Below are 19975 nucleotides of genomic sequence, written 5' to 3'. Positions count from 1 at the left end.
ATTACTATTTTGGCAGTTAAACTGCTGTTCAGGAAATACTGTTGAAAACAAAGAAAACCCTGAGAATACTCCATGTGGAGATGGACTGGCCCAAAACCTGTCAGATTGTAACTGCCTACTTTTTTCGCGATAGTGGTCCTTTATTCACCTTAGTATTGTGATCAGCAAAGGTCCCCATACACACACATTACATTTCTAATTGGATTCCCTGCAGATTCGTTCACTCTGATCAAATCAAATGGAAATCAATTCCTTTATATTTCATTGATTTTGACCAAAAATGTATCTAAAGTATCGATCAAACAAGACGTCTTGGTCAATTGGGGGTGGAGCAGGAGTGGTAGATGATTGATAGGCCATAGCGTTGCATTATATCAAACAGTGCAACGTTGGGGTTCGATCAGTTTTCAATAGATTCCCTGCTGGAATCTATTAAAAATGAATGTGCTGTGTGTGGTAGGAATCAATTCCTTCTGAACAGATTCCTTTCAGAAAGGGGCCGATCGCTTTGGAAAATTGGGTAGAAATCTATAATTGTATGGCCAGCTGCATTTTAACCTGATACTCAATTTTAATCCTTTTCCCATAATGCTATTCTCAAATTCCTAGCCTCAACCTAAATTGCCAAAAGCCCTATTTTTTAATCTTTCCTAAGCCCTTTTTTTTTTTTTTTTGTTTTTTTGTTTTGTAAGTACTTAAACCTAATAACCTGATCTATTAGTATTTCTAACCTCCCCCCCTTTTCTATGACCGATAACCCTATCCTAACCACGTTGTTGTCATGGGGTGGCTGGAGGTAATGGGCCTAGGGCGGTAAAAAGTACAAATCCGGCCCTGTCTGCCGTTAAGCGAAAAATAAAGGCAAAGGATAGATCTCCCAACGGGAACCACAGCGAACCTCTAAGGTATTTAACCTTTTTAGCCAGTGCGGGTATGCTATAGTGTCCTTATGTGGCACATTTAGTAGCCTAAGGAACACTATGGGTACAGGAAAAGATATGTTTAGAAAAACCTGTACCCGGGTAAGGTGCTCAATGAGCCATTATAAATTACAGGAATAGAAATAGGAATATAAGAAGAATGTAAGAATAAGACCTGACTAATAAGCCCTCACTACCTAGGATCCTATAGTGTCTGAGGACAAAAAAGAGAATGGGGGGTTAGGGGTCATGACCTTATTTATAATCTTGTACCGGGTCCTATAGGGGTCAGGGGGGCGGAGCTAACCCATTAAGTATGACGACATGGAGGTATCAGGAAAGTAGATAATTCTATTCTAGACAGTTTCCATATTTACTGTGGCTATTTTGAAGCCAGTCGTGATGTAATATCCGCCCTTAGTCTCCTCTGCCTGATTTGCCCGCCCTTCACTATAGAAAGTGCATTGTTTCAGCCTGAGAAATGTTGGCCAATCAGAGAGAAACAGAGGTGTGGGAGGGGAAAACAGGAGGGAAAGAGGCTTTAACCAATCAGGCTGCATTAGTTAAGTCTGAGGGGAAGTAGGAAAGCAAAAAAAGACAACCCAGCATGCCCTGCAACTTCTCTTTTGTGTACCAAATTTTCTGTGTACTAAATAAGAGTCATGTAAACTGGGGAATGATAATTTATCAACAAGAAAAGTAAAAGTGATTTTAACTTTTGGATTGCCTGATTAGCATTCTTATTACTTGTTTTACAGATAAAAATAAAGAATTGATTTTTGATTTTATGCCCGACAGTTACTCTTTAAAGGACCACTATCAAGGCAGGTGATGTGTCTGATCGCGCTGCCTGTAAATTTGCGCTGCCCCGCATGCGCAGTAGGAGCCTGTGCTGCCACATTACCTGTTTTATTGTGCTCCTGGCAGTAAACACATCAAATATCACCGCTTCCATACCACCTACACTACCCAAATTTTCAGGGTAGGGAGGGCCAAATTGCAGGCCCGAGCTGCGCTGGTTACCAAGATGGATAACAGAAACCTATCTCAGAAATTAGTGGGGCTCGGGGGGCTGCAATTAGGCACAGAGGTAGTTTGTGGGGTCCACTCCCTACCCTGAACATTTGGAGAGTGTAGGAGTTGTGGAAGCATAGATATTTCAGGGGCATTATACTTCACTTTCCACTGAGCATGCATGATACTCAGTGTGGAAGGGAGCTTCCGGGCAGCACAATCAGACATAACACCGGATTTATACCTTTTGTGCCCAAGTATGTTGTGGCTCCCCTTTCTAGTTCAGCAGTGCCCCTCCCATTCCATGTGCAGCCCCCTCTTCCATGTGCATCATCCATGTACAGCACCCTCTTTCTTTCATGAACAGCTCCCTTCAGCATCAGTTTCCCCTTTTTTTTAAAATATATATTGCTCTCCATTTTCAGCCACCTCTTTCATACGTAGAAACCAGCCTTTCATGTCCATGTGTCCCCTTGGGCAGCTGCCCAAGGCCCGGGCCTTTGTGGCCTTTCCAGAAATCTGGCCCTGACCGCTATTTAAATTGTAAAATACATACATATAATATGCACCTTTCTCCCAGAGTAAAATGCACAATAATTACTTCAATGTTGCCCACAGTAGGCAGTAAAAATCTGACAGATTTGACTAGTCTTGGCCTAGTCCATCTCCTCATGAGGGATTCTGAGGGTTTTCTTTATTTTTAAGGGGATTTACTGAATGACAATTGCTCAGTCCAACTGTAAAATAGTGTGCACGCTGTGACGGATTCGCCTGCGCCAGATGCACGCCTCACATGAAAGTACTCGCCGCAGTGTGGAATTCCCCTTTTACATTTTAGTCCAGACCCTTTCAATAGGAAGTAACTGTTTACTAGAGGGGCAGCTCTAATTAACAAAGATGTGTTTACACTTCCGTTGTATAGTGGTGCTATATACCATCCTCTCCAGCAGAACTACCTTTCTAGAGACATACTTCACAAGAATACTGATAAGGAAGTCAGGGAACCAGAAACCACATTCCTGTCATAAACCACTAATTGTCAAACCAACATTCCCCCATGTCCTGTCAGGGGGCGATGGAATCAAATGTCCTCTAATTCAGCGGTCCCCAACCTGAGGTCCGCGGCCAGTTTTCTGGGGGGCGCGGCGGATCTGGCCTTTCTCCCTCTTCCCCTCCCGCGGCCGCCGCTCCTTATGAGCGGGCAGCCGCTTCCTTATATTCCCCATAGCCGCTCTCCTTTTTGCAGCAGCTTCAACAGCATTGCGTCACTCGGCTGCTGAAAGGAGGAAGGAAACGGCAGCGGTTCCCATGGTAACGGCGATGCCTATCACCGCTACAGGAACCGGCTGCCCTGCTTCCTTCCTCCTTGCAGCAGCCGTGTGACGCGCTGCTGTAATAGGAGATGCGGCTAAGAGGAGAGCGGATACGGACAAGCGGCCGGCAGCCCATAAGGTAACCGGGACGGCGGCCGTCGGTGGTGGGTGGGCACTACCTACCCATACTAGGGCGTATTACTGGGTACTATACTAGCTATATATTGGGCGCTATACTGGGCACTATACTAGCTATATACTGGGCACTATACTGGTTATATACTGGCCACTATACTAGCTATATACTGGGCACTATACTGGCTATATACTGGCATTATACTAGCTATACTGGGCACTATACTGGCTATATACTGGGCACTATACTGGTTATATACTGGGCACTATACTAGCTATATACTGGGCACTATACTGGTGATATACTGGCCACTATACTAGCTATATACTGGGCACTATACTGGCTATATACTGGCATTATACTAGCTATACTGGGCACTATACTGGCTATATACTGGGCACTATACTAGCTCTATACTGGGCACTATACTAGCTCTATACTGGGCACTATACTAGCTCTATACTGGGCACTATACTAGCTATACTGGGCACTATACTAGCTATATACTGGGCACTATACTAGCTATATACTGGGCACTATACTGGCTATATACTGGCCACTATACTAGCTATATATGGGCACTATACTGGCTATATACTGGGCACTATACTGGCTATATACTGGGCACTATACTAGCTATATACTGGGCACTATACTAGCTATATACTGGGCACTATACTAAATATACTAGGGAACTAAACTCCCTATACTGGGGCAACTATGCTAGCTATGCCGCCGCACCCCTGTCCCCTCCCCCCCTCCGGTCCCCGGGTTCCCCGGGGGAAAATTGGGTCGAAAGTGGTCCCCGGGCCGGAAAAGGTTGGGGACCCCTGCTCTAATTCGCTTAAAAATATATACAATTCATTTTTTCTATATTTCCATCTTTCTATAAATGCCAGTCATATCAAAATTAGCTAGATGGTCGCTGGACACAACCTGAAGGTGTCCAAGCAAGAATTGTCCATTTCCCACGTTCTCTCACAAAGAAAGGGTTTTCTCTGAAATGAAACATAATAATTAACCCATGTTTGATATCTATGAACACCAGAGAACATGAGTAATCCACAGTTATCATGATCTTATAAATTGACGCAGAGATATGATAATTCCAGATATTTCATATTGCTTTCCCCGCTAACCAGAGGGGTGGGACTGGATCATATGGCAGAGTCTGCCCATCTTTCATTACAATCTCCACCCTCAGCAGAGAGAAAGTTAAATTGCTGGACACGCAGACCATCAGGATCATTAAATGCTAATCCATCATGGGTTTGCTAGCCCAAGTGGACCTGGGCTTTTATCTTTGGACTATTACCCATGGAACTTTCTATCTTCTTTTTGGACTTACAATTCCCAAAGGAACTGACAATTTTACAGACTATTCAGACTGTGTCCAGTTATCATTTTCACTTTTTTAAATCCTATTATTTTACTATATCAATCTGTTCAATGTTACATACATTTTGTAATTTCTAAAAATTGTATGTCTAAGTGCTTGTTCTGATTATCCTCAGCAAAGAATTCTGCCTTTCGGAGATATAACTGTTTTATTAATATACATTGTTATATTTAGAGAGGTTGTCGAACTAACCACTTTTCCCACAGGACTAGCTAGGGTTAGAATTGCGTATTTGCACCCTAATGCAAATTGGTGGCATCTTACCTTATCTCTACACGAGATTGCAGATTGTATTGTGCGAGGACTCACCAACCAATCCAAAAGGTTATTTTGCCTGCAGTCCTGAATGCCTTCAGAATTTCCTCTGTCTGAGGGCTGAATAGTAATCTGTGACAAAGGGAACAGGAATCGGAGGGTGATGTCACACATACCATTAGGGAGGCTAGCCAGTACCCTTGTATTGTCAGGGAGTGCTTATGTGAAGAATAGATGGAATACAGAAGTGTGTCAACTGTAAACACTGAATTTTCCTCAACAAAACTGTAAATGGTGGCTGGATGGTGTGATGGTTAAGGGCTCTGCCTCTGACGCAGGAGACCAGGGTTCGAATCTCGGCTCTGCCTGTTCAGTAAGCCAGCACCTATTCAGTAGGAGACCTTAGGCAAGTCTCCCTAACACTGCTACTGCCTATAGAGTGCGTCCTAGTGGCTGCAGCTCTGGCGCTTTGAGTCCGCCAGGAGAAAAGCGCGATATAAATGTTATTTGTCTTGTCTTGTAAATCCCCTGTGAAGCAATTCTGAAGTGGGAAAAAACTATAAGGCCTGGAACCCAGTTGGGATTGCAAAACACCCTTAAAAATGCAGAGCAATTTCTGGAGCGATTTCATGGAGAGCGATTTTGGACCGTGCTTTGCCCTAAGAAATGACTCAGAAAACGTTGCAGGCACCGGGATTGCGACTTCACCAAAATTACATTCGCTCCCGTAGGATCACCCCCACTGACTTTTATTAGCCTAGCACCTTTGGATTCGGCAACAATTCCAATGTGTGGCTAAAAGCGCTCTAGTGGGTCTCAGGCCTTACAGTTGCCTCATTAGTAGGAAGCCACTGGATAGTCCAGAAGTTTCCAAGATCCTTCTACACCCCACAAATCTGGCGCTGGGTCCCTCTTCATCTTCTGGCCAGAAGCGTGGCCATGAATGAGCGTCTGCACTAGACACCACTGAGTAAGGCTTGCGCATACCCAGTAGAAGGAAGTGCTTGTGAACAGGTTTTTTGCCTCACAGGTAGACAGCTCTGCAACCACCAGGTAATAACAAATGAATTATGCAAAAAAAGCTTTATGTACAATGCTCAATTCAGATTATGATATATTATGCACAATAAGCACAAAAAAGACTTGAATTAAGAATTTAACCACTTCATGTCACGGGCTGAAGAGTTTACATGCACGTGTGCATTGTAAAATAAACATTCCTCCCATCCTCTTTCCATATAAAGTTAAAATTACTTCCCAGGTCTGTTTCCTCTTACTCACTCTCCACGCCGGCTTCTGGCGTTAGACTCGCCCCCTTTGAGACGAGTGCCATGCCACTCTATATGAGATAGAGAGTGCCACGGAAACACTTTTTTTTCTGAAAGGGGGTGGGACCACGCATTGGAAGCCGGCACACACAAGGCTCAGGGGGTGAGTAAAGGTGCCCATACATCAGACAATATATGGGCAGATTGACCAAGAGACAGATCTCTGTAATTGAAGAGATATCTGTCAGCTGTCCATACATCGAAGGCAGATTCCGATAGATTTCAGCATGAAACCTCTTGGGAATCGGCCTTGTGACACCGCTTCAGCTGCACAAGTGCTGCACCCCTAAGTGTAAAATATGCCCTCCGTGCCCTGTGCATTATACTTTACCTGTCGGTGTCCGCCACTGGCTCCCTGCTTTCTCTTCCATGCACAAATACGCGCTTCACATAGTTGCTGGCGTAAGGTGGGCACGTGTGTGCGCGGAGCCAGCGGTAAACACTGACAGGTAAAGTAATATGCATGGGGGGCACATTTTACACTCTTTTTGTTTTACATTTCCCACTAAGGGGGGCAACACCAGGGGTTCAGTTGCATTTGTCACGTGTCCCGATATCTTACGCAGTTACCGCCACGCACCCAAGCAAGCATGTCGGCCCTACATCTTGCAGCATGTTCGATCGATACATGCGACCTTTATTGGTCCGAAATTGCTCACATCATTGAACGGACATGCTCTTGGCAGTACCGATTTTCATCTGATCTGATTATATGACCCAGCTAAGGGTCACAAGCTTTTATAACCTTATTGTAGTTTAAAAAAAATAGTAAATGGTTCTTAGATAATCAACTTCTGTTTTCCCAAAATGAACCTGCCAGAATGCCTGCCAATCAGATGACATTGCCTAAATCCGCTGTATACTGACACATCTGCCCTTCCTGCAGGATACTATTTGACTCTCTTCTGATTTCCGATTGGCCAGCACTAGTTAGTGAACGTGGTCTTTTGTTGGGTAATCCTAGTTGTTTTCCTGGACCCCAAACCTTTCAGCCACGGATATTTTGTAGCGGAGGCTCTTGTGTGTGAGCTTTTCAGCTCGCAGATGTTTGAGGAGTCTTCCCCGCCGTGTGCTGTGCAGCGTTACAAGGCTGCCCGAGGCCATGTCAGCAAATATGTCCTAAATTAGCAATTGTGTACCCCTGACACGCTCTCCTCCCCTCCTCCTGCCTTGCTCTCCATTATTTATCATTTTCAGACCTGCATCCGCTACGGGGCAAAACAGTCCGTACAAACCGAAGACACGAAAAGTTAAAGCAGCACTCCAGTGTCAAAACAAGTCAGCCATTGAACTCCTTTACAGGAAGCTTGAACTGAGAGGAACAGGGGACAACCATCTTTATTTTATTAAAAAAATGTATATTTCCGTATGTATGTATGAAAGGCTCTACAATGTGTTTGATTCTCAGTGGGGACTATGAATTAGAGGAGGATCACAAAGGCAACTGCTGGTGGTTTGCTGAGGATGTCAAATGTTTTTCTGCTACTGAACAGAAAAGCACTGGGCATCGTTTTCCATCAGTTTGTCATTGCGTTTTGAGGCCCGAGGGGGGTACTAAACTGTAAACGCAGCTAAAGCTACATGCAGCATCTTGGATAATCCGAGGCACTGCGGTGCTTGCGCAATCAACAGTAAATGCAATGAGATGAACATTCCCGTTCATCTTAATGCAGGACGTGGTGGATCATGGCAGTAAACCCCGTGCACAAACGCCAGCAGCCGTCCGTCTTAAGTGGCCCTAAGAATGTTATCCCCATGTTTGTGTAGGTTCCCTCAAGACACTCCCAAAAACTTACTTACTGATAAATAGCATCCCCAAATTGGCCTTAAGGTGGTAATACACTTATAGATGGCCACCTGATCGAACATTAGATAGATCTCTCTGATCGGATCTGATCAGAGAGTGATCTATTGGCTGCCCACACAGTGAACATAGATTTTAAATCGATTCCAACATGAAATCGATTCAAAGTCTGTGAAGTCTGCCACTGCCTGCATTGCTACCCCCCCAACTTCCCCCATCTGTGCTGCAGCAGTGTTCTCACCTGTCCGCTGACACATGTCCTCCTGGGTCCAGCAGGTCTTCTTCTCATTGTGTCCCTCTTCTGTTCCGGTCATGTGACAAGCTGAAGTTCAAACACTAGAGTGCCCTCGGCTTCGGCTTGTCACATGACTGGAAGAGAAGAGCACACACGGAGGAGGAGACCCACCGGAAGAAGTGAAAGCACCGAACCCAGGAGGACACACGTCAGCAGACAGGTGAGAACACTGTCGCTATTCTACATCGGTCATCACTGAATCAAATGGCGCTAGTGAAGCGCTCCTGAACTGTCGGCGATTGAGCAAAATTTCCATCTGATCCGATCGACCGAATCAATCGATTTTGGAAGGAAATCAATAGATGTAATAAATGTATTGCATTACCGATTTCACAGCAGATTCGATCATTAAAAGCATATAAAAATTGATGCGTTTTCAACTGATAAGTTTTCCATAGTAGCGCACTATGAGAAAACTTTCAGTTAAAATGCATATGTGAACTGATCCATAGGGAAACATGGATATTACCTTCACCTGGACTGCACACCAGTTGTCCATTCAATTACAACTGACAGCAACTGAGTATGAAAGGACATTGCCACAGTAATGCCATAGAAGAGTGTCACTGTTTCTCTGCTTCTAGGACAGGCAGTGCAGAGTGACAGGCTCTGTGGAGGATCTGTACAGCTCCGCAGACATGTCCACACATATCTGTGTACTGACAGCTCTGCAATTGTGTCAGTGTTTGGCTTTCTGCAGTCAGTCAGAGGGCCAATCACTCAGAGGAACACCACTGGCTGTCTGTTACATTTGGAACAAGTCCTCATCCAGGAACGTGAGGAGCCATGCTGCCTCCCCAAGCAGTGGTGGGGTATGGCATGAAGCTCACTCTGCTCATCTGTAACACATGCTGATCCCTACCAGAAGTCAGTTCAGTCTCTCTCTCCCAGCACTGTAACATAAAAGCCAAAATAATCATAATCGGCTAGGAGGGGGTATTGTAATATAAGAAGCACAAATTATAGGCACTATACTGAAGATGGTGACTTTATGAAGACATCACTAATGAGAGAGAACTAATACATGTGACACCAGTGGGGGCATTATCATAAGGAAAGGCACTAATGGGGAACTATAACGAAGAGGTTTATTTAGCGAGGGGGCATTATTGGCATGTGGTGATATGTTCTTTGCCTGAATATTTTGCACTGCAAAACATCCCATTTCAGACAGTTGGGGAGTCCAGTTAGTTAGTTAGTCTTTTTAGGAATAGGCAACCAGGCTAATGCCTGGAGTGACCAATGTACAAGGGGCACCACAGACCTATTCTTAGCACACTGTACTTATGGAATTCTTATAGCCAACTGCTAGTTCCATTAAGAAAGATCGATGGTAATTTTAACCCCTAAATGAGCACTGCTGTGTCGATTGCTTCAACTCTGTACAATATTCCTCATATATCAGCTTTTGCGAGGATGCCTGCATACCTACCAAGTCCTTCAGAGTCTACCCTAATAATAAACCGTGGTTCTCCAACAAACTACGGCAGGGGTGCCCACACTTTTTCGGCTCGCGAGCTACTTTAAAATTCGTCAAGGCCAGGAGATCTACCAACGTCTCAAATGCTAAGCACGCCCTCCCCGCGTAGGTTAGCCAGGTACATGTGCCTGCAGCATAGGTTACGTGCCCTCAGTATAGGTTAGCCAGGTATATGGGCCCTCAGTGTAGTTAGCCAGGTATATGGGCCCTCAGTGTAGATTAGCCAGGTATATGGGCCCTCAGTGTAGGTTAGCCAGGTATATGGGCCCCCAGTGTAGGTTAGCCAGGTATATGGGCCCCCAGTGTAGGTTAGCAAGGTATATGGGCCCCCAGTGTAGGTTAGCCAGGTATATGGGCCCCCAGTGTAGGTTAGCCAGGTATATGGGCCCTCAGTGTAGGTTAGCCAGGTATATGGGCCCTCAGTGTAGTTAGCCAGGTATATGGGCCCTCAGTGTAGGTTAGCCAGGTATATGGGCCCTCAGTGTAGGTTAGCCAGGTATATGGGCCCTCAGTGTAGGTTAGCCAGGTATATGGGCCCTCAGTTTAGGTTAGCCAGGTATATGGGCCCTCAGTGTAGTTAGCCAGGTATATGGGGCCTCAGTGTAGGTTAGCCAGGTATATGGGGCCTCAGTGTAGGTTAGCCAGGTATATGGGGCCTCAGTGTAGGTTAGCCAGGTATATGGGCCCCCAGTGTAGGTTAGCCGGGTATATGGGCCCCCAGTGTAAGTTAGCCAGGTATATGGGCCCCCAGTGTAGGTTAGCCAGGTATATGGGCCCCCAGTGTAGGTTAGCCAGGTATATGGGCCCTCAGTGTAGGTTAGCCAGAATATGGGCCCTCAGTGTAGGTTAGCCAGGTATATGGGCCCTCAGTTTAGGTTAGCCAGGTATATGGGCCCTCAGTGTAGTTAGCCCGGTATATGGGGCCTCAGTGTAGTTAGCCAGGTATATGGGCCCTCAGTGTAGTTAGCCAGGTATATGGGCCCCCAGTGTAGGTTAGCCAGGTATATGGGCCCCCAGTGTAGGTTAGCCAGGTATATGGGCCCTCAGTGTAGTTAGCCAGGTATATGGGCCCCCAGTGTAGGTTAGCCAGGTATATGGGCCCTCCAGGTATATGTACCTGCAGCGTAGGTTAGCAGGCAGGCAGAGGAGAAGAGGCGGCGATGAGAGACTCTGGCAGGCCAATGGGATGCAGGAGAGAAGCGGCGGCGAAGAGAGAGGCAGCGCGGCCGCTACGTCATGGCTGGGGGTGGCGCCGGGCACGTTACAAGCATGCACCTTGCAGGCTGCCCGTCGCCGCCCCCAGCCATGACGTAGCGGCCGCGCCGCCTCTCTCCTCGCCTGCATCCTTATTGGCCAGCAGCTAAACACGATGAGCTGCTGGCCGCAAAAAACTTTTACGAGACGCGGCCGAGAGGCCGCGATCTACCAAGAAGGCGGTCGCGATCTACCGGTAGATCGCGATCGACCTATTGGGCAGCCCTGAACTACGGCAACTGAGGAGAAGCAAGGAAGCAGCGCACAAGGCCGGAAATCAGGTGAACTATAAGACAGCAAGGAACAACCTGAAGCGAGAACTAAGAGCCGCCAAAAAGGAGTACGCGGAAAGGTTGAGACGCAACCTCCTTTCAAATGACCCACGAGCTGTCTGGAAAGGGCTCCAAGTTGTCACGAACTACAAGCCCTCCCTCAAGCAGGTAACGCCAAGTGCCAAGCTAGCAGAGGATCTAAGCAGCTTCTACAGCCGGTTTGAAAACCAAGAGGCAGCAGCGGAGCCTGAGACAGCTACCACCCACTCCACAGCAAAAGACGATGATGTCCCAGACCTGACCCCACCACCTCCAGCTGTGTGTGAAGCTGACGTCCTCTTCCACCTGTCAAAACTGAATGCGAGGAAAGCCTCGGGGCCTGATGGGGTGTCACCAGCCTGCCTGAAAACATGCTCACAGCAGCTGGCTCCCATCTTCACCAAATCCCTTCAGGAAGGCAAGGTCCCCGTGTGCTTCAAACAGTCCACTATCATTCCGGTCCCCAAAAAGCAGGGAAACTCCGAATTCAACAATTTCAGACCGGTGGCCCTCACCTCCAACATCATGAAAACCTTTGAAAGATTAGTTCTGTCCCACATTAAGCTTGGCACCACCCCCCTACTAGACCCATTCCAGTTTGCATACAGAGCAAACAGATCCACTGATGACGCTATCAACATCTGTTTAGAGCTTGTAAACAACCACTTGGACAAATCGAACACGTACGCCAGGATCCTTGTACTAGACTTCAGCTCGGCTTTTAACACCATCTGCTCCCGCATAATGCAGAGCAATCTGGAAGAACTAAATGTCCATCCCACCCTTCGCCTGTGGATCACTGACTTCCTGACCAACAGGTCTCAAGTCGTGAAGCTGGGGGATGTCATCTCTCAACCAAGGGTAACAAACACGGAGGCCCCACAAGGCTGTGTCTTATCACCGATCCTGTTCTCCCTCTACACAAACAACTGTAGATCCAGGGCAAACTCTGTCAAGGTCATCAAATTTGCGGACGACACCACCATCGTTGGCCTGGTGACCAACAGCGACGAACAGGACTAACGCCGGGAGGTCGATAGAATATGACAGTGGTGCAGGGATAACAGACTGGTCCTTAACACAGCCAAAAATGTTGAGGTGATAGTAGATTTTAGGAGGCATGATCCCGCCCCCCCACCAATCTACATTGATGGCATCGAAGCTGAGCGTGTGGCCTGCGTTCGCCTCCTGGGTACCACCATCTCAAATGACCTGACCAGGAAGGAAAACCCCACCTTAACTCAGAGGAAAGCCCAGCAGAGGCTGTTCTTCCTCCGACAACTGAAGAAGTTCGGCATGGCCCAGGAACTGTTGATGAACTTCTACACTGCCACCATAGAGTCCGTCCTCTGCTCTTCGATCCTTGTATGGTACGCTGGATCGTCCAACAGGGATAGATATAAACTTCAGAGGATCATTAGATCGGCGGAAAAGATCATTGGGAGACCACTCCCCTCACTCGACTGCCTCCATCTCTCCAGACTACGCTCCAGAGCACTAAGGATTGCCGGTGACCCCTCACACCATGGTCACCGTTTTTTCATCCGGCTACCGTCAGGCCGCAGGTTCCGAGCCATCTATGCAAAAACTTCGAGGCACAGTAACTCCTTTTTCCCCTCCGCTGTCAACCTCCTGAACTCACTTGACTGAACTAGCGAACATAACTCTATGTTTAATCTGGACACTGAACACTTTACTGAATTCTATTGCCCATTGTGCTCCCCTGTTTTTGTATTCACATTGCACTATGGATTTGCACTTTTATCTCTGCATGTTTTTCTGTCATTTTGTACTTCCTGTGTTTAATATGAGCACGTGTAAGGTGCCAAACCCAATTCCGGGCATGACCCAGTCGTGCTTGGCGAATAAACTGATTCCGATATTCTGACCTGTAAAGACCCAGGCTGTTCATAAACAGTATAATGTTTAAAAGTGGATACACATGCATTATTGGAAGGGTTTGTTATGTGGGTTCAATTAATTTAGGCCAGTGAGATGTATATGGCTTGGTATTGATATGCATACCCTTTACAAATTTATTTTTTAGAAAAAAAAAGATTTTTATGTAAACTATCAATTTCTTACTGGTGCCCACAAAACAAATTGATGCAGGTTATGATCTTCCTATTCACCAGATTGGGGTAGGGAGACAAAAGATGCCTTGCCTGGGGCACCAAAATGACCAGAAACAGCCCTGAGTGTGGGAATGTAGAAGTGTGTGTAAATAACAGGCAGCCAAGGGGGCCCTCAGATCTCTTCAGTAATCAGACATAATTGTACTGATAATCACAAGGACAGTTTAGGCTGGATCTGGTATACTTATGCTGCAACTTCGTGTGTCCTTTATAACTCTTCTATTTCGGAGGATTGTAAACTGGCTTTTCATGCTTTTTTCTTCTTCTTGTCTGAAAGTTCTGGTTTAATCTCCCCGCCTGTCTGCCAGGGAACGCGCGGCTTGCTTGACCTGATCACACAATAATCTGTCTCTCCCCAGGCTCTCCCCTCGCACGCTCAGCTGCCTCTCACCATGGCGCTCTCGCTGTTCCAGGCAAGGCACTTCCTGGCGCAGTAGGGCGACGCATGAACAGCTATAACAAAGCCTGCACAGGGGAAAGAAAGCCTACTGAAGGGAAGCCACTGTCTATTGGTAACGGCTATGCGGCATTCCAGTATAACTATACAGAATAAACAGAACACAACGCTGTTGTTGCTAGCGACCAAATCATCAGACAGGTGTTTTTTTTTTCTTTTTTAAATAAGAAATATGCACTTATAAAAGTAGTCCTGAACCATACTAATTAGGACTCATTTCCACTTAGGCCCCGTTCACACTGCACGCGTTTCCAGCCGCGTTTTGGAAACGCGTGCAGGTGGCCGACACGCACGACATCAGACATTGCATAGAGTGCAATGTCTGATGTTCACACTGCATGCGTTCCGGACCTGTGCGGTCCAGGAACGCATGCTGCATGCATTTTTTGTAAAAACGCATGGCTGTCCCATTCGCTTTTCAGTGATGGGATCAGCCACGCAACGCACACAAACGCGGATGGCGTGCGTTCGTACGTGTTGCGGTCCGCACGCGTTCCGCACGCATAGCCATCCGCGTTTGTGATGTGAACGGGGCCATAGTGCGCTTCTGTCTGCTTTTTATCAGCACATCAATGTTACAGATTGATACATGTTGCAGAAAAGCTGACAGAAGTGCACAGATGGAAAAGAGGCCTTAACCTGTGTAGAAAAAACAAAAACATCCCAGCATTACTTACCTACTCCTGTTTCCATCGCTGTGCTATCGGTCCTCTCTCTGTTCTCCCTTTGCCCCCACAATTATCTTTTGTAAATGGCGACTCATGTACAGCAATGGTGATAATCTTGTAAGTACATTCGGGTCAGCAAAAATTCCAGTAACAGAGGGTTGGAGAGGTAGTGACCGTCGACTTACAAGTCATCGGTATTTCAAGCGAGCCGCGACGGGAGACCGGAGTATTTTTAATGTACCGGCACGGGACAGGATGCCTGCAGGGGCTAGGAGAAGTACCGGGTAAGTGAAACTCTGTTTTGAGGGGAACAATACATGTTTCCTTTTAAAAAAAACAACAGAAAAATATTTTATTTTTATTTCACTTTTTTTAAACATACTTCACTCAAAGGTGTTATATCTCCAGAAAAAGTACAATATTTTGTTTCAGTGTTCTAGCCCAATTCATTGCGGAAAAAACAAATGTATAATATAAAAATATAAACCTAATGAGAGCAAAATGTCTAAAAACTGCTTGGCAGTAGATGTTTGTGTTTAGGGTAAATCAGCTGGCAGGGAAAGGGTTAATGCGAGGCAAGTTATTATTTTTGTGTTTACGCACATAAAAACATAACACTGAAATTACTGCATAAGTGAAAAGTAACACAATATTACCATGCTAGTTATAAATACATTAACACTAATTACACTTGCCTGTAACTGGGTTAGTCCAATGGTTACGCGGATAACTAGTTAATGCATGAAAGAGTGTAATGATTTGCATACAATAAAATCTGTGATTTGTGCATGATATGTATGACTGACATATCTAGCATTTGTGTAAGTGCAACAGGAGGTGAAGAGGCGCCCAGTCGGTGTATAAAACACTTTAAAAACAATAAAATTTGAAAGAAAGAAGAGGCTTACCTCATAGATGACAAATCCCTTTAGAAAAAGGAATTTAATAGTAATACACAAGCACAGGCAACGCGTTTCGTGGGACCCAGCCCACTTCCTCAGGCCAAATAAAGTGCTGCTCTATCTGTCAAGCTTGACAGATAGAGCAGCACTTTAGTTGGCCTGAGGAAGTGGGCTGGGTCGCATGAAACGCGTTGTCTGTGCTTGTGTATTACTATTAAATTCCTTTTCTAAAGTGATTTGTCATCTATGAGGTAAGCCTCTTCTTTCTTTCAAATTTTATTGTTTTTAAAGTGTTTTATACACCGACTGGGCGCCTCTTCACCTCCTGTTGTACTGTACTCCCCCCGCTTTTAGTGAGGGGAGTTCCACACACCTAACCCAAGGTGGAACCCCACCACTTCATAGGTCTAGAGTGTATGGGATTTTTCCAAGAGTGCGACCGCAGGATTGCTGGTGTACCTAAGTGGAGTCGGGTCAAGATACTCCACCTGCTTAACCACTTAGCGACCAGCTAATGGCGATAGGCGGCGGCTGGTCGTTTGTGGTTTTGCATGGAACCTTTCCATGCCAGTTCACGGAGACTGTCTCCGTGAACAGCGTGCGAGCCGCCGATCGCGGCTCGCACGCATAATGTAAACACGGGGGAAGAAATCCCCGCTGTTTACATCAATACGGCGCTGCTGCGCAGCAGCGTCATGATGGAGATCGGCGATCCCCGGCCTCTGATTGGCCGGGGATCGCCGTCTTTTGATAGGCTGAAGCCTATCCAGCGCAGGACGGATATCCGTCCTGCGCAGCTCATAGGGGAAGAGAGGGGGTAAGGGGAGGGAGCACACAATATCGCTGCGGAGGGGGGCTTTGAGGAGCCCCCCGCTCGGCCACACGGAGCGGCGGCGATCAGACCCCCCCAGCAGGTCATCCCCTAGTGGGGAAAAAAGGGGGGGAAGTCTGATCGCCCTGCTGTAATGACGATCTGTGCTGCGGACTGGAAAGCCCACGCAGCACAGATACTCTGCAGACAGCCCGGTCCTTAAGTGGTTAAAGTGGTCGGTTGCCCCTTGTGCAACCCTTTGTGAGTATTCCTTTGTCGAACCCCCCTTTACCCTATTTTCTCATCCTTTCGTGAACATACTGCACCATTTGGGCCCCCGTTGTCTTTGTGTTTTTTTCTCCAGTACTCCACTTTCACAGGATAACTTGCTTCTTCAGAGGCAGCAGATACAAAGTTGTGAAATACAAAACACGATATATATATATATATATATATATATATATATATATATATATATATATATAAACAGTAAAGAGGTCTTACCCACCGCTGTGGTTGTCCCGCACTGCGGAGCGCGCGCCAGAACGTAGCTCTGCCCCGAGCCGGTCAGTCCGCCTGCTGGGAGCGTGCAATGGGTTTTCCCCAAGCGTCACGTGACTGAAGTCACGTGAACCGCAAATGTCACATCCTCCGCTATCGGATTGCCTGCCGGTATCAGTGAGGAAAACAGCGTTGCACAGCGTAGCCTAGCAACGAGGCACGCTATGGGGAGACCTGAAATAGAGACAATAAGGATAAAAACATAGAGTTAAAAGGCAAATACAGTGGTACTTCAATAAAAATAACAGTTACAATTCGATAAATAGTACAAATGGAAATTAGGTAGCAGCATGGGCAGCTAACTGAGTACAATCGCATGGTCGCATAGCAACACAATACAAAACCAACAAAGCTCCGTTGTTTTTCTGAAGCATCAGAACAGGGAAAGAGAACTCTTAACAACTACATTGAGGGTGATTAAAGCAAGACGAGGTAAACAAGAGCTACAACTAACATTCATGGTAATCACCTTAAAGTTAAGGGGCAACAGTACTCCAAACCGCCGCCACTAATGCTTATCCAAAAATCACCAAATTTGTGGATTCAGTCGTCCCACCTCTAATTTATAGTTATGCCTCTGCAGTTATACAACGCTTTTTCAACAAAAGCCCCCAAAAAACAAACATTCCTCGTAACAGAGCCCTAATCGAGACTGCGAGACTGAAAAGCTGCTGTCATTCAGATAGCGCAGGTGTGGAAAATAACTAACTACTGTCCTGGTCTGAGCAGTTAATTAAGTGGGAAGAGGAGAATATCTGAGCTGTCTGTATTGCAAACAGAGTACAGATTGAGGCTGGTTTCACACTACAAATTGGCGTTAGCATTGCGGTTTGGCACACCCATCGCAATGCCAAAAGCAGGCCTTCAGGGAACACCACATTAATACACAGGTGTTCGCTGTCTGTCATCCGTCCAAACAGGAAGTGACGCGCGCTTGCGGTCATTTTTTGTTTTGTGTATGCAGAAGTGCACGGAAGCGTAGTGTAAAAATACACTTCCACGCCACGACATTGCAACGCCAATGTGTTTAAACAACCCTGCGTCACCATAGATTAACATGATTTCAGAGCCAACGCAGATCGCCGCAGGAGACCCACGTTAGGTGTCCGCTAGCGCTAAACCGGCCACTTCCAGCGCAGCGTACTGTAGCGTGGGAAGTATGAACCTCCCCATAGACTTTCATTAGGCTGCGGTAGCAGTGCGGCAATGTGCTGCACCGCACTGCCACAGTGTAAAAGGGTCCTAAAGGGTTAAAGGGAACCTAAACCGAGAAGGATATGGATTTTCCCTATTAAATACTACCAGTTGCCTGACTCTCCAGCTGATCCTGTGTTTCTAATTCTTTTAGCCACAGCCCCTCAACAAGCATGCAGATCAGGTGCTCTGACTGAAGTCAGACTGTATTAGCTGCATGCTTGTTTCAGGTGTGAGATCCAGATACTACTGCAGCCATAGAGATCAGCAAGAGAGTCAGGCAACTGGTATTGTTTAAAAGGAAACATCCATATCACTCTCAGTTTAGGTTCCCTTTAAAGGTGTCCATAGAGAGAAATGTAGTGCCCGCCTGCACACCGATTTTCAATAGATCTCAGCACTGAAAATCATCCTAGTGCTGCTGCCCCCCACTGTCCCCCCACCCCGCCCATGGTGAACGTTGAAGGCTCACCTGTCATGTCTAATCCTTGTCTCGTTTGGTGTCTGGGATCTTTTTCACTTGTGATCTTCGTATAGATCTATAACTGGTTGCACTAGATATTAGAAATCAATGAAATAAATTCCCCTCCTCCCGCTTGTTATTATTTAGAATCAACTTGATCAGGCCTTGCACATGATCGAGGACTTGCGACAGAGATTTTCCAGCATGGCCGATCTATCTTTTCAGTCTACTGGAAATCGATTGAAAGATAAGTTGGGCGGCCATGTTGCGGCAGCCAATTCGATACAATTATCAGATTAAAAGGTTGGTCGGCACTTAAAGAGAACCAGAGACGAAGCACCCTCATGTATTTTATTACATTTATCAGTGGGAACATGACAGTAAACACCTACCCTGCTTTTAGTTTTATTCTTCTCAGTCTAATCTATCTGTTATCAACTGTGATAAGAATCCACCGACTATTCAGTCGAGGTTTGACCTGGAATCATTATAGCTGAGTCACTCTTCTGTGGAGTCTTTTCAAGCCCAAGTCTGCCCCCTCCTGGCTCAAATTTCATGCTTTACATACTGAGAGCTGTGATAACATGAGAGGGGCTGCTGCTGCAGGAAAAATCTCTGTCTAACAGACAAGTGTGGCTGTGTGATCTGTGTGCTCTGTCTGTGCAGCCTGTCATTATTATCTACTGTATGCAGTTTCATTACTATGAGAGACACTTCCTACAGGCAGCCACAAAGCATACCAGAATATGAAGTTGAAAGCACACAGATGAAAGCCTACAGCAGCCCTCAGGGGCGTAGCAATAGGGGTTGCAGAGGTAGCGACCGCATCGGGGCCCTTGAGCCAGAGGGGCCCTGAAGGGCCCTCCCTCAACTACAGCATTAGCTCTCTATTGGTCCTGTGCTCATAATAATCACTTCTATAGATACCTTGAATAGTGGTAATCCTTAACAAACTGTTTCCCATCCTTTTCTTGCACCTCTGACACTGTTGTTGCCCTTGGCAGATCTTGGTGTGCCATATCAATTGTTACGTATAGAGTGCTTGGGGGGGCCCCATTGTAAAACTTGCATTGGGGCCCACTGTTCCTTAGCTACGCCACTGGCAGCCCTGCTTGTCTATAGTCTCACAGAGGCTAGACAGCACATCCAGAACACCTCATAACCTGGAAGCAGAAGGAATATGAGCCGGCGGCCATATTGGATATTTCCTGGAGCAATAATGGATAAAAAGCACTCAAAAAGGCACACCAGAGTGGCGAAATTATCGGGTAGAGC

General features: G+C 46.4%; 1 long non-coding RNA gene across 2 annotated transcripts in view; it reads right to left on the bottom strand.

Moving 5' to 3' along the window:
* Nucleotides 1-5052: 5052 nt before the first annotated feature.
* LOC137561633 (uncharacterized) overlaps nt 5053-19975 on the bottom strand; it is an 81151-nt gene continuing 66228 nt past the window's right edge. For both annotated transcript variants that reach the window (XR_011030077.1, XR_011030076.1), the window contains exons 3-4: nt 16987-17217; nt 5053-5169 (exon numbers count right to left, since the gene is read on the bottom strand). This is a non-coding gene — a long non-coding RNA (uncharacterized lncRNA). The remainder of the gene's footprint in view (nt 5170-16986; nt 17218-19975) is intronic.

This window comes from Hyperolius riggenbachi, chromosome 3 (assembly GCF_040937935.1).
Source record: "Hyperolius riggenbachi isolate aHypRig1 chromosome 3, aHypRig1.pri, whole genome shotgun sequence".
NCBI lineage: Eukaryota > Metazoa > Chordata > Amphibia > Anura > Hyperoliidae > Hyperolius > Hyperolius riggenbachi.
This window is presented reverse-complemented; position numbering and strand designations above follow the sequence as displayed.